This window comes from Aquarana catesbeiana, linkage group LG06 (assembly GCF_042186555.1).
Source record: "Aquarana catesbeiana isolate 2022-GZ linkage group LG06, ASM4218655v1, whole genome shotgun sequence".
In the NCBI taxonomy this organism is placed as follows: domain Eukaryota; kingdom Metazoa; phylum Chordata; class Amphibia; order Anura; family Ranidae; genus Aquarana; species Aquarana catesbeiana.
Genome location: NC_133329.1, coordinates 322,795,847 through 322,807,007, shown reverse-complemented (window position 1 = coordinate 322,807,007; position 11,161 = coordinate 322,795,847). Strand labels below are relative to the sequence as shown.

Below are 11,161 nucleotides of genomic sequence, written 5' to 3'. Positions count from 1 at the left end.
GAAACCCCCCTTCCACACATTTCACATTTATGTCCCCTCAGAACCCCCCAAGTACATTTATATCCCCCATAGAGCACCTTCCAGCTCTGGTCCTGCTGTTACACAGGCATGCTCTGTAAAAGACACTTATGTTAGCAGTGAGCGGGAGTCGGAAGGTGCAGTGGGTCTCTACTGAAGTAATTCATTGCCGGTCCTAGCAACCAATAGCACAGTGCAGCGCTGGAAGAGGCAGGCTTTGTAAGGTTGCTTCTCGGCCTTTTGGCTAAGATCAAGTGTAGTATCTGTCCTTATCAGTTTCCAGAAGAGGCGCTGTGCAACATCCGAGCGTAGGGAGAGCACATGCAAATCAAATGGTGTAATTGGACCTGGAAAGACGGTTCGGCAGTGCCGGTGTCTGGACGCCCATCGAGATGTCAGCGGGGCCGAGTCTGAGCCGTCCGGAAGGGTTCTCCTGGTGAGGATGGGTGCTGCATCTGGGTCTGATCCAGAGGGTCGGGTCCCTGGCCTTCTGGCCTAGATTGGGGTAGCTCTAGCTTTGGACAGTTTTTCGGGGCAGAACACTGGCTCCTCTCTATGAGAGAGGGGAGGAGCGGTTAGTAATTCTGAATGTAATTAGGAAGGAGTGATGGGAGCGACGGTGGGGCCTGATGGTAAAGGGCTCTCACCAAGCTCCCAGAACTTCATGCCTTTCTGCCTGGAGTGGGGGCTGCTGTGGTCTGGGCTGTTGGTCAGGGTTGGGTTTGAAAGCCTATGGAGTATGTGCCCCTGGAGTGGCAGTCCAGGGGTGCCAAAAAATCACTGTGAGTGAGGGTCACTTTGATTTGAGGCACCATGGTCAGTGCACCATATGACACGCTTTTTTAACACCTGCCTCTTGGGCCGGGCCTTTTAGCTAGGACCAGAGGAATGTTTTATTCCTGGCTGGAGGGCCTGGTCCTTGGTTCACACAATGGCCACCTTTTCACTCTCCTCTCCACTTATTCCTCCCCACTTTATTTTATTTATTGCCTGTTTGTCACCTTTTTGTATTTTTGTGTTGTACACGGTTTGTTGCACTGTGTGATGAGTAGGGTTGCAGGTCCTCAGGCCTGCCCTGAAAGTCCTGGGAGGGGGTGGACATGGCCTTTTGGCTTAGTTCGCCCTCTCTCATGGGGTCTCCCTTCGGGGGAGCCTCACCTAATACTTGGGTGGGTCTGTTTCGGCAGGCCCTCTAGAGAACAGGGTCCGTCTGGTTTTGTCCAAATGGACCAAGTGTAAGTACCCTTGTCCCCGTCTGGAGCCTAACACCCCGGGGGATTCAGGGCAAGGTCCTCTGATTTTAGAGGAATTGTGTACCCGTTGCACTTTTTTGTGTTTCACTCTTTATGTGTGTGCCCTTTTTTTTTGCACCGAGTGAAGTTTTTGGGTGTGATTGCACGCCATGGGCTTTCAAAAAAAAAAAAAGGCTTTGTCAGGTTGCTAGAACCATTCTGCATACTGAGGGGGGAGGGGAGTATGCAGCAGAAGTTCCGCAACCCAAAAAAGCTTGAACAGAGACCGGTCCCTGCAGTGAGTCTGAATACTGGAAAATACTGAAAAAAATCTTCTTAGTGGGCCAGATGTTGCCTGTGGGCCGTACTTTGGAGACCTCTGCTGTAAAGTGATTGCAGGAGGTGGTTATCAGGTCAAATTCAGGTGCTTACATTGCTTACATTTAAAAAAAATACTTTTTAAAATGTGCTAAATAATACAGAGCTACATTCATTTGTGTCTTTTATATTGGCCTAGTCTTCAGTTTTAACAGGTACTGCACATTGCTTACTCCATGTTTATTAACATATCATACAATTTAATAGCTCATTCCTTGGCTGACTTTTTCTAAATGTCAGTAACATCAACTGTAAAAAAATGACTTTGTCCTTCCTTCTGCTTCCAAGAAAGTAACGATTGTGCATTTTCAAATGCTTAAAGCTGAACTCTGGCCAAAAACAATTTTTTGACATGTGCACTGTAAAAATCCACGAATGAAGTGTTTTCCATGTGTCTAGACTGCAGCACTATGTACAACTCTGACTTTCACTCACTCCTGTACAGTGCAGTGACAAATGTCCAGTGCTGAAATCACGTTAGACTTCTAGCGCCGCTCAAAGCTGGAGGATTAAGGATTTTCCTGCTGGTGTTCAGAAAGCTGGAGCGGGCTGATGTGCACTAATCCAAAAGTGTAAACATACCAAGGGTAAGACGCCGCTCAAACCAACCCGTTGCAATCGCAGTGTGTGGCCTCAGCCAACGCTGTTCTGGCCATTCCACTGACGCATTTCACCCTGCCCATCAGGTCTTGGTCACATTCTTTTAAACAAATGTATGGTGCCCTGTGATTGGAGGAGGGGAAATCAAGACATGCATTCACCCTTCTTCCAATCACAAAGCACCTTGCATTTGTTGAAAAGAATGCAAAGGGTTTACTCAATGGAGGTCTGGAGTGCGAGAAACCCTCTGTGATCTAAGTACTCCAGCCAGAACTGTAATTCTCAATACTCACAACTGAGTGAAACCACATTTACTGGTGAGTGAATGTCAGTGTTATACATAACTCCACAGCCTAGACACAGGGGACACACTTCATTAATGTGGATTTTTAAAGTGCACATGTCATAAAGTAGTTTTTGGCTATTCTTTAGCTTTAAAGTAAGCCTGCCATAAGAGAATCCCCAAGGTTCAAAATTCTGACCTCTCGTCACTAACCCAGAAAAAGAAAGCAGGAAGGTCAGAAGTCTTTTTCCTATATTACTGAATCAGTAATTCAAAGTATTAAAGCAAGTGCACCTTAAAGAGGTTCTTAAAGTGGGAGTAAACTCCCATGCATGATTTTTACCTATAGGTAAGATTATAATAAGGCTTACCTATAGGTACTGTAAATATCTCCTAAACGTGCACCATTTAGGAGATATTTACTGTAGATGCAGCCAGCGACATTACCGGCGCGTAAGTGATGTCATCGTGGCTCCAGCCACTCACGCGCACCCGGAAGGAAGACCGGGTGATAGAAGCGCCTTCAACGGTGATAGCGCTCCACTGGAGGGCTTCGTTTTAAAGGTAAATTTCACATAATGTGCTATGTAAGCGATGCATACTAGCACATTGTGACATTGCCTTGCAGGTTTAAATAAAAAAAAAAAAAAAAGGCAGTGGTTTACTACCTTATTTTATGTCTGCCCTAAAAAAAATTAAAGTCAGCAGCTACATATACTGTAGCTCCTGACTTTTAATAAAAGGACACCTTCCTGCCCAGGGATCCAGTGCTGTCCTCACCTGGGATGGTTCTTCACCGGCCTTTGGGTCCTTGGCGCCAATATGTTTACCGTGTGAAACCAGCAGTGACTCCTTTTGGCTTCAGAGCCAGCTCCCTACTGTGCATGTGCGAGTTGTGCTGCACTTTGTGAATGAACCAGAAGTCTCCTGGGACCTTGGGACCTGTGACATGTCCCAAGAAGCTACAGGTAGGGGGAGGAACTTCTGGTGAAATTGCCTAGGCGATTCTAGCGGACATGGGAGCAGGAACTAGGCACCTGCCCCCCCCCCCCCCCCCCAAAAAAAAAAAATGTTCATATGTTCCAAAAGTAATAGAGGAACATAAAGCAGAACTTCTCTTTTTAGGTGAAGTTACACTTTAATGACAGTCATACATCTAGCACCTTCCAAAAGAAAGGACAGCAATAGCAGACTGCATTCTTCTCCTATAACATATTTCCTTTAAATTTTCTATTTTTTTTTCTATCAGGAAGAAAAATCTTAGCAAAAACACCCCTCTTATGAGGTCCAGCTAATCAAACTGTTAGTTCAAAGTCTAAAGTTTGATGACCACATAGCAGTTTACATAAAACACATTAGAGGAGAATGTATATCAAAGCTAATTTTCTATTAGAACTCATTGATTCTCTGCTGTACTAAAACCACTTATTTCTAGACCTGCATACAATCAATTGTCATATCCTCGAGCATGAAGGGATTACTTGATTTGTCATCAATAGTTAGTTTCTGGGTCTAAATGAATAAGGATTTTTAATGAACTATTTGTTGTACATTATAATATAAGATAATATACATTAATATACGTTATAATATAAGATCCAGAGTACTTGTAATTAGCTTAAAGTATTTAATTGCTAATAATAAGCATAACCATAAGGCATTGACTTCCACGCAGCCATAGATTAAATACAATCTATTAAACTTTTCTTTGGTTACACATGAAGATAACCTCTCACTTGATAATTCCCCCACTCTAAATATAGCTTTCTTACCCGCTAATAGATTATTTGCTAAGCCTAATTGATTTTTCATATACTTACAAGTTTTACCTCAGATAACAGAGTTCTATTGGAAAATGTCTAAACTGCACAATTAGCAAAGGAAAGATATCCACCAATTCTGTGTGAGATTTGCCAATTACTGCTGTTAACATTTTGGTGCCTTCTGAGGGGAATTAGCATAGATTAGTGTTCCAGCACAATTAGATTTTTGTTGGACAGCTCAGAAAGCTATAATTGTAAGCAGGGGTCTCGAAACTACAGCCCATGGGCCACATCCAGCCCTCTACAAGATTTTGCATCTAGAGTCAATGCCATATCCTCATCCTAATGTGTACTCTGATGTATAGGGGACTCTGACGGGGACCCTGATGTAAGGGGGGCTCTGATGGGGAATCTGATGAAAGGGGGACTCATTCATTTAAAAAAAAAAATTTCAGCCCAAAAATATTTGGAAAATATACAACGTCAATTTGCCATTGCTAACTTTTTTAAATAGGTGCAGGTTTCAGGGCTGTCATTGTTTTAGCTTAATTGCCTAGTATGTCACTGACCTGACCTAGCACACGCATTACCCAGCGAAGTCAAAACAAGTCTGATCCCAATCCTGCTTTTGTGTTCCAGGTCAGTCTCTCATTAGATGGTAAAGTCAGGGTTAAACTGATAGCATCAGAGCCGGCACATTTGAAATCCAAGTCAGCATTAGCTGTTCCATTTTTCTATTCTCACAGCTCTACGGCAGAGTACCAGCTTTTTTAAAGCTCCTTTAACAGCTATGCTTTGAAACCGACATGAAAGCAGAGATGAGATTACACAAAAAAATGAATCAGAGGAGAAATATCTTGTCTTCTCCAGATGGAACCGTCCAATTCAGTCATTTATACAAAGGCAGCTGACAAGCAAGCAGGCAGTGCTGGCCTCTATTTTTATAAAGCCCAGAGTGCTTTGGCAATGTCATAGATTTATCCTTTTATTTTAAAAATAAATATTTTTTACAGATTTTACAAAAAACTATAAGGCAGGTGTTTATGTATTTATGTCAATACGCAAAATACATCCATACTGCAAATGCAAGCCCTGGCATATACCAAAGTACAGCGTATTTTGTAATTCATTCCTGTGGGCAGAATTACACAGCAGTTGGGGCCCCAGTGCCGCAGATACAGATGTATTTTTCACTGTAAGGCCATACATCTAAAAATAGGTTAGAATTTTATAGCTGGGCTCATTGTCACTTGTGTCTGTGCTTGATGAGCAGATATTGCATTTTACAGAGCAGCATGGGGAAAACATACTAAAATTTGCAGCTACCAGAAAACTTTAAATTTGCCTACCCAGCATGAGCCTAGTGGTGTTACCTATATACAGTCCTGTTTCAACTGTTCACTGGCATATTTTGGGCTCAATGTTTAGAGGAAGGAAAAAAAACCCTTCTGGTTTGCGTTTCTGTTTGGAGCTTTCTGACAGAAAAAAAATAAAAAAAACTCTCCTAAATTCCTCTAAACTTTGTACAAAAAAATGCTCTATACGAGCATTTTTTTTTCTGCCAAGGGAACTGGCATTTTTTTTTTTTTTTCAAATATCAAGTTTATTCAACTCCAAACAGGGGTGGGGGCCCCGATACAAAAACATAGACAAAAAGCACTTTGTTGCAATCATTATATACGAGTCAACTAAGTACGAGATATTATGCAGTACATGCTTAGACGTGGAACTTCCGTTTATGTGAATATTTCTGGAATGGGGCAGATTAACCCGAAACAATATGCTAATAACTATAGCATCGGGGTGTCCCCCCCCCCTAACTTTTTCCATGTTTCTATAGAAAATGGGGACCGAAGTCCCTAGACTAGAGATGGGGTGGGGAGAATAGGAGAGAGGGTTTAGAGGGGGAAAGAGAAATAGGAAAGAAGTAGCGGGAGATAGGAGGAGAGGGAGACATGGCGGTAGTTGAACCAGCATACCACCTCCAACGGTTTGTACTCACAACGTGTGGGAGAAAAGTTATGAGCCGAGTAAGCGTTGTCCTTCCTCGGAATAAATAAACGTGTTCCAGATGTCCCAAGTTTTTTTATGGGCTTCTTGTTTATGTTGTGCAGTAAGGATCAGGTCTTCCATTTTCTTTATGTCCTCCACTCTCCGCAGCCACAATGAGAGGGCTGGTGGAGAGGGTTGTTTCCAACAGAGTGGGATACAAGTCTTCGCTGCATTGAGCAAATGACGTGTGAGGGATTTCTTATATCTCTTGATGGGGATCGAGGAAAGATGTAGGAGAAAGAACGCGGCCTCATCTGGGATAATATACTCTGTGCACTTTTGTGTTATCCGTCTGACTTCACCCCAGAAGTCCTTCAACTTCGGCACGACCAGAAGATGTGGATCAAGGTTCCCTCCTCCTCAGCACAGCGCCAGCACCGGCTCGAGGAAGAAGGGAAGCATTTCTGTAGTCTGGAGGGGGTCAGGTACCAACGGGTAAGGAGCTTGAAGTTCGTTTCTTGTATTTTAGTGCAAAGCGAAGATTTAAGGGCAAGTGTGATTATACCTTGTCGCTGTGCTACTGAAAACGAGCAGTTCAGGTCTCTCTCCCATCTGGTCAAACAGGGAAGTGGGGGTTGTTCTTTTGGTGAGATTAACAGTGAATAGGTTTGGGGCAGAATATGGGCTAATGGGCCTTCTCCTGAACAGAGCTCCTCGAACGACGTTTGTTGGCGAATGAACGTTTGTGTTTTTGGTAGGGAGTGGAGGAAATGGTGCAGTTGGGCGGCTTTCCAGAAGTGGAGATGGTAGTCACCTGCTGGGTTGATTAAATCAGATATGGATGGCCATTTTTCTCCAATAATAAATTTGGCTGCGTGGTCCCTACCTGAGTCTCTAAGGTTGTTATAGTCTACGGAATGTAATCCCGGAGCAAAGTTTGGGTGACCAAGGATGGGAAATAGAGGCGAGTTTTTTGTTGTGAGGGAGGTCTGTATGGCTATTTGGTGGCTACGTCACAGGGTAGTACCTATTAGAGGGTGTGACCTCAATTTAGGTGGGAGGGCATCAAAACACCACAATGCACTCTTTAACCACTTACCAACCGGCCCATAGCCGAATGACGGCTGCAGGGCGGTTGGATAACTCTGGGTGGACGTACTATGACGTCCTCCCAGAATTCCCCTCTCGCGCGCCCCCTGGGGCGCGCACCCGAACACATCCGTGACCGCCGGGTCCGGAGGACCCGGAGCATCACGGATCCCGGTAAATGGCCGCTGATCGCGGCCGTTTACCATGTGATCGCGCCGTCAAATGACGGCGCGATCACATGTAAACAGACCGGCGTCATCTGATGACGCCGGTTCCTCTCCTCCCCGCCTGTGTACCGATCGGTACACAGTGAGCGGGGAGGGGGATGGATGGATGTCTGCAGCGCTGTGGGCTGTATGTGTAGTGCCCACAGCGCTGCACAGAGACATCCAGGCATCCATCCATCCATGCTCAGCCATCCCCACTACACTGCAATGCTGAGCAATACTCTGCAACACCCCCACAATACTCTGCAATACCCCCACAATACTCTGCAATGCTGTGCAATACTCTGCAACACCCCCACAATACTCTGCAACACCCCCACAATACTCTGCAACACCCCCACAATACTCTGCAATGCTGTGCAATACTCTGCAATACCCCCACAATACTCTGCAATGCTGCGCAGTACTCTGCAATGCCCCCGCCATACTCTGCAATGCCCCCACAATACTCTGCAATGCTGTGCAATACTCTGCAATTCCCCCGCAATACTCTGCAATGCCCCGCCATACTCTGCAATGCCCCCGCCATACCCTGCCATGCCCCCGCCATACTCTGCCATGCCCCCGCCATACTCTGCCATGCCCCGCCATACTCCGCAATACCCCGCCATACTCCGCAATACCCCGCCATACCCCGCCATACTCTGCCATACCCTGCAATACCCTGCAATACCCCGCCATACTCTGCAATACCCCGCCATACTCCGCCATACTCCGCCATACTCTGCCATGCTCTGCAATACCCCGCCATACTCCGCAATACCCCGCCATACTCCGCAATACCCCGCCATACTCCGCAATACCCCGCCATACCCCGCCATACCCCGCCATACCGAGCCATGCTCAGCTGTACTCGGCCTCTGTATGTGGCCAGGCTGTGGAAGTCTCACACATGTGGTATCGCCGTACTCAGGAGGAGCAGGGGAATCTATTTTGGGGTGTCATTTTTGGTATGTACATGTTATGTGGTAGAAATATTGTATAAATGGACAACTTTGTGTTAAAAAAAAAATGCGTTTTAACCACTTCCCGCCCACCGGCCGTCATACAACGTCCTTGACTTTGTGCGGAGATATCTGAATGATGGTTGCAGCTACAGGCATTATTCAGATATCGGCTTTTTCAGCCGGCGATTCCCTACACCATGAGAATGATCATAGCAGCTGTTCCACTGCTTGATCGTTCTTACAGGAGGCGAGAGGGGATGTCCCCCCCTCCCGTGCTTCTACCGACTCACCGCTACGATCGAAGCCAGGATCGTTTTTTTTTTTTTTTTTTTTTTTATTTCAGGCTTCCCAGCCTAGAGGTGAGATGTGGGGTCTTATTGACCCCATATCTCACTGTAAAGAGGACCTGTCATGCCATATTCCTATTACAAGGATGTTTATATTCCTTGTAATAGGAATAAAAGTGGTCAAAAATTTTTTTTTTTGGAAAAAAGCATCAAACTAAAATAAATAAAGTAAAATGAACAATAAAAAAAAATAAAAAAATTTTAAAGCGCCCCTGTCCCTGCGTGCTCGCATGCAGAAGCGAACGCATACGTAAGTCCCGCCCACATATGAAAACCGTGTTCAAACCACACATGTGAGGTATCGCTGCGATCGGTAGAGCGAGAGTAATAATTTTGGCCCTAGACCTCCTCTGTAACTCAAAACATGTAACCAGTAAAAAATTTTAAAGCGTCGCCTATGGGGATTTTTGAGTAGCAAAGTTTGGCGCCATTCCACAAGCGCGTGCAATTTTGAAAGGTGACATGTTGGGTATCTATTTACTCAGTATAACTTCATCTTTCACATTATGCAAAAATATTAGGCTAACTTTACTGTTTTGGTTTTTGTAAAGCACAAAACAGTTTTTTTCCCAAAAAAAACGCGTTAAAAAAATTGCTGCGCAAATACCGTGCGAGATAAAAAGTTGCAATGACCGCCATTGTATTCTCTAGGGTCTTTGCTAAAAAAACATATATAATGTTTTGGGGTTCTATGTAATTTTCTAGCAAATAAATGATGATTTTTACATGTAGGAGAGAAATGTCAGAATTGGCCTGGGAGCTACAGAACGCCTGAAGGTGCTCCCCTGCATGTTGGGCCTCTGTATGTGGCCACGCTGTGTAAAAGTCTCACACATGTGGTATCGCCGTACTCGGGAGTAATAGCAGAATGTGTTTTGGGGTGTAATTTGTGGTATGCATATGTGGTGTGTGAGAAATAACCTGCTAATATGACAATTTTGTGGGAAAAAAAAAAAGTAAAAAAAAAAACCTTGATTTTGCAAAGAATTGTGGGAAAAAATGACAACTTCAAAAATCTCACCATGCATCTTTCTAAATACCTTGGAATGTCTTCTTTCCAAAAAGGTATCATTTGGGGGGTATTTGTACTTTTCTGGAATGTTAGGGTCTCAAGAAATTAGATAGGCCGTCAGTACTTCAGGTGTGATCAATTTTCAGATATTCGCACCATAGCTTTTGGACTCTATAACTTTCACAAAGACCAAATAATATCCACCGATTTGGGTTAATTTTACCAAAGATATGTAGCGGTATAAATTTTGGCCAAAATATATGAAGAAAAATTACTAATTTGCAAAATATTATAACAGAAATGAAGAAAAATGCATTTTTTTACAGATTTTTCGGTCTTTTTTCTTTTACGGCGCAAAAAATAAAGAACCCAGCGGTGATTAAATACCACCAAAAGAAAGCTCCATTTGTGTGAAAAAAAGGACAAAAATTTCATATAGATACAGTGTTGCATGGCTGAGTAATTGTCATTCAAAATGTGAGAGCACCAAAAGCTGAAAATTGGTCTGGTTAGGAAGGGGGTTTAAGTGCCCAGTTGTCAAGTGGTTAAAGGTATCAGGGTTTGGGATTGTTCAAGTTGGACCCAAAGTTTAAATGTTTTATTTCTCCTCCAGTCCAGAATTCGCCCCAGGTGAGAGGCAAGATAATATTGGCGAATGTCGGGTAGTGCTAGTCCCCCCTCTCTTTTGGGTAGCGTCAGCTGTGAGTGTTTCAAGCGGGGCTTTTTATGTGCCCATACAAATCTAGTGAAAAGGGATTGGACTTGCTTGAAGAATGAGGGTGGGATATGAATGGGTAACGCTTGGATCAGGTAGGTAAATTTAGGGAGTACGCACATTTTCAAAAGATTACATCTCCCAAACCAGGAGTGGAAGCCTGTATTCCACTTTTCTAACAAAATCCGGGATTTGATCAACAAGGGTGGGAAGTTCAGGTCAAACGTACGTGACAAGTCAGAGGGGATCTTTGTACCTAGATACGTTAAGGCTGTATTCGTCCACTTAAAGTTGAAGCTAGACTGCAGGTCTCTTAGAGTCTGAGGGGGCATAGAAATGCCCATTGCCTCTGACTTTGAGAAGTTTATCTTTAAGTGAGAAATGGCCCCATAGGTTTTAAATTCTTGCATGAGGATTGGCAGAGAGATTCTAGGGTTGGTTAGAGAGAATAAAAGATCATCAGCATACGCTGAAATTTTGCAGTGGGAGTCACCTATGTGAAGCCCTGTTATGTCTGGGTTTGCTCTAATAGTACATAAAAATGGTTCCAAGGACAGG

At 44.1% G+C, this 11,161-nt stretch overlaps 1 pseudogene; it reads left to right on the top strand.

The window, feature by feature from the left end:
* Nucleotides 1-242: 242 nt before the first annotated feature.
* Nucleotides 243-322, top strand: LOC141101881 (U2 spliceosomal RNA; annotated as a pseudogene).
* Nucleotides 323-11,161: the final 10,839 nt, after the last annotated feature.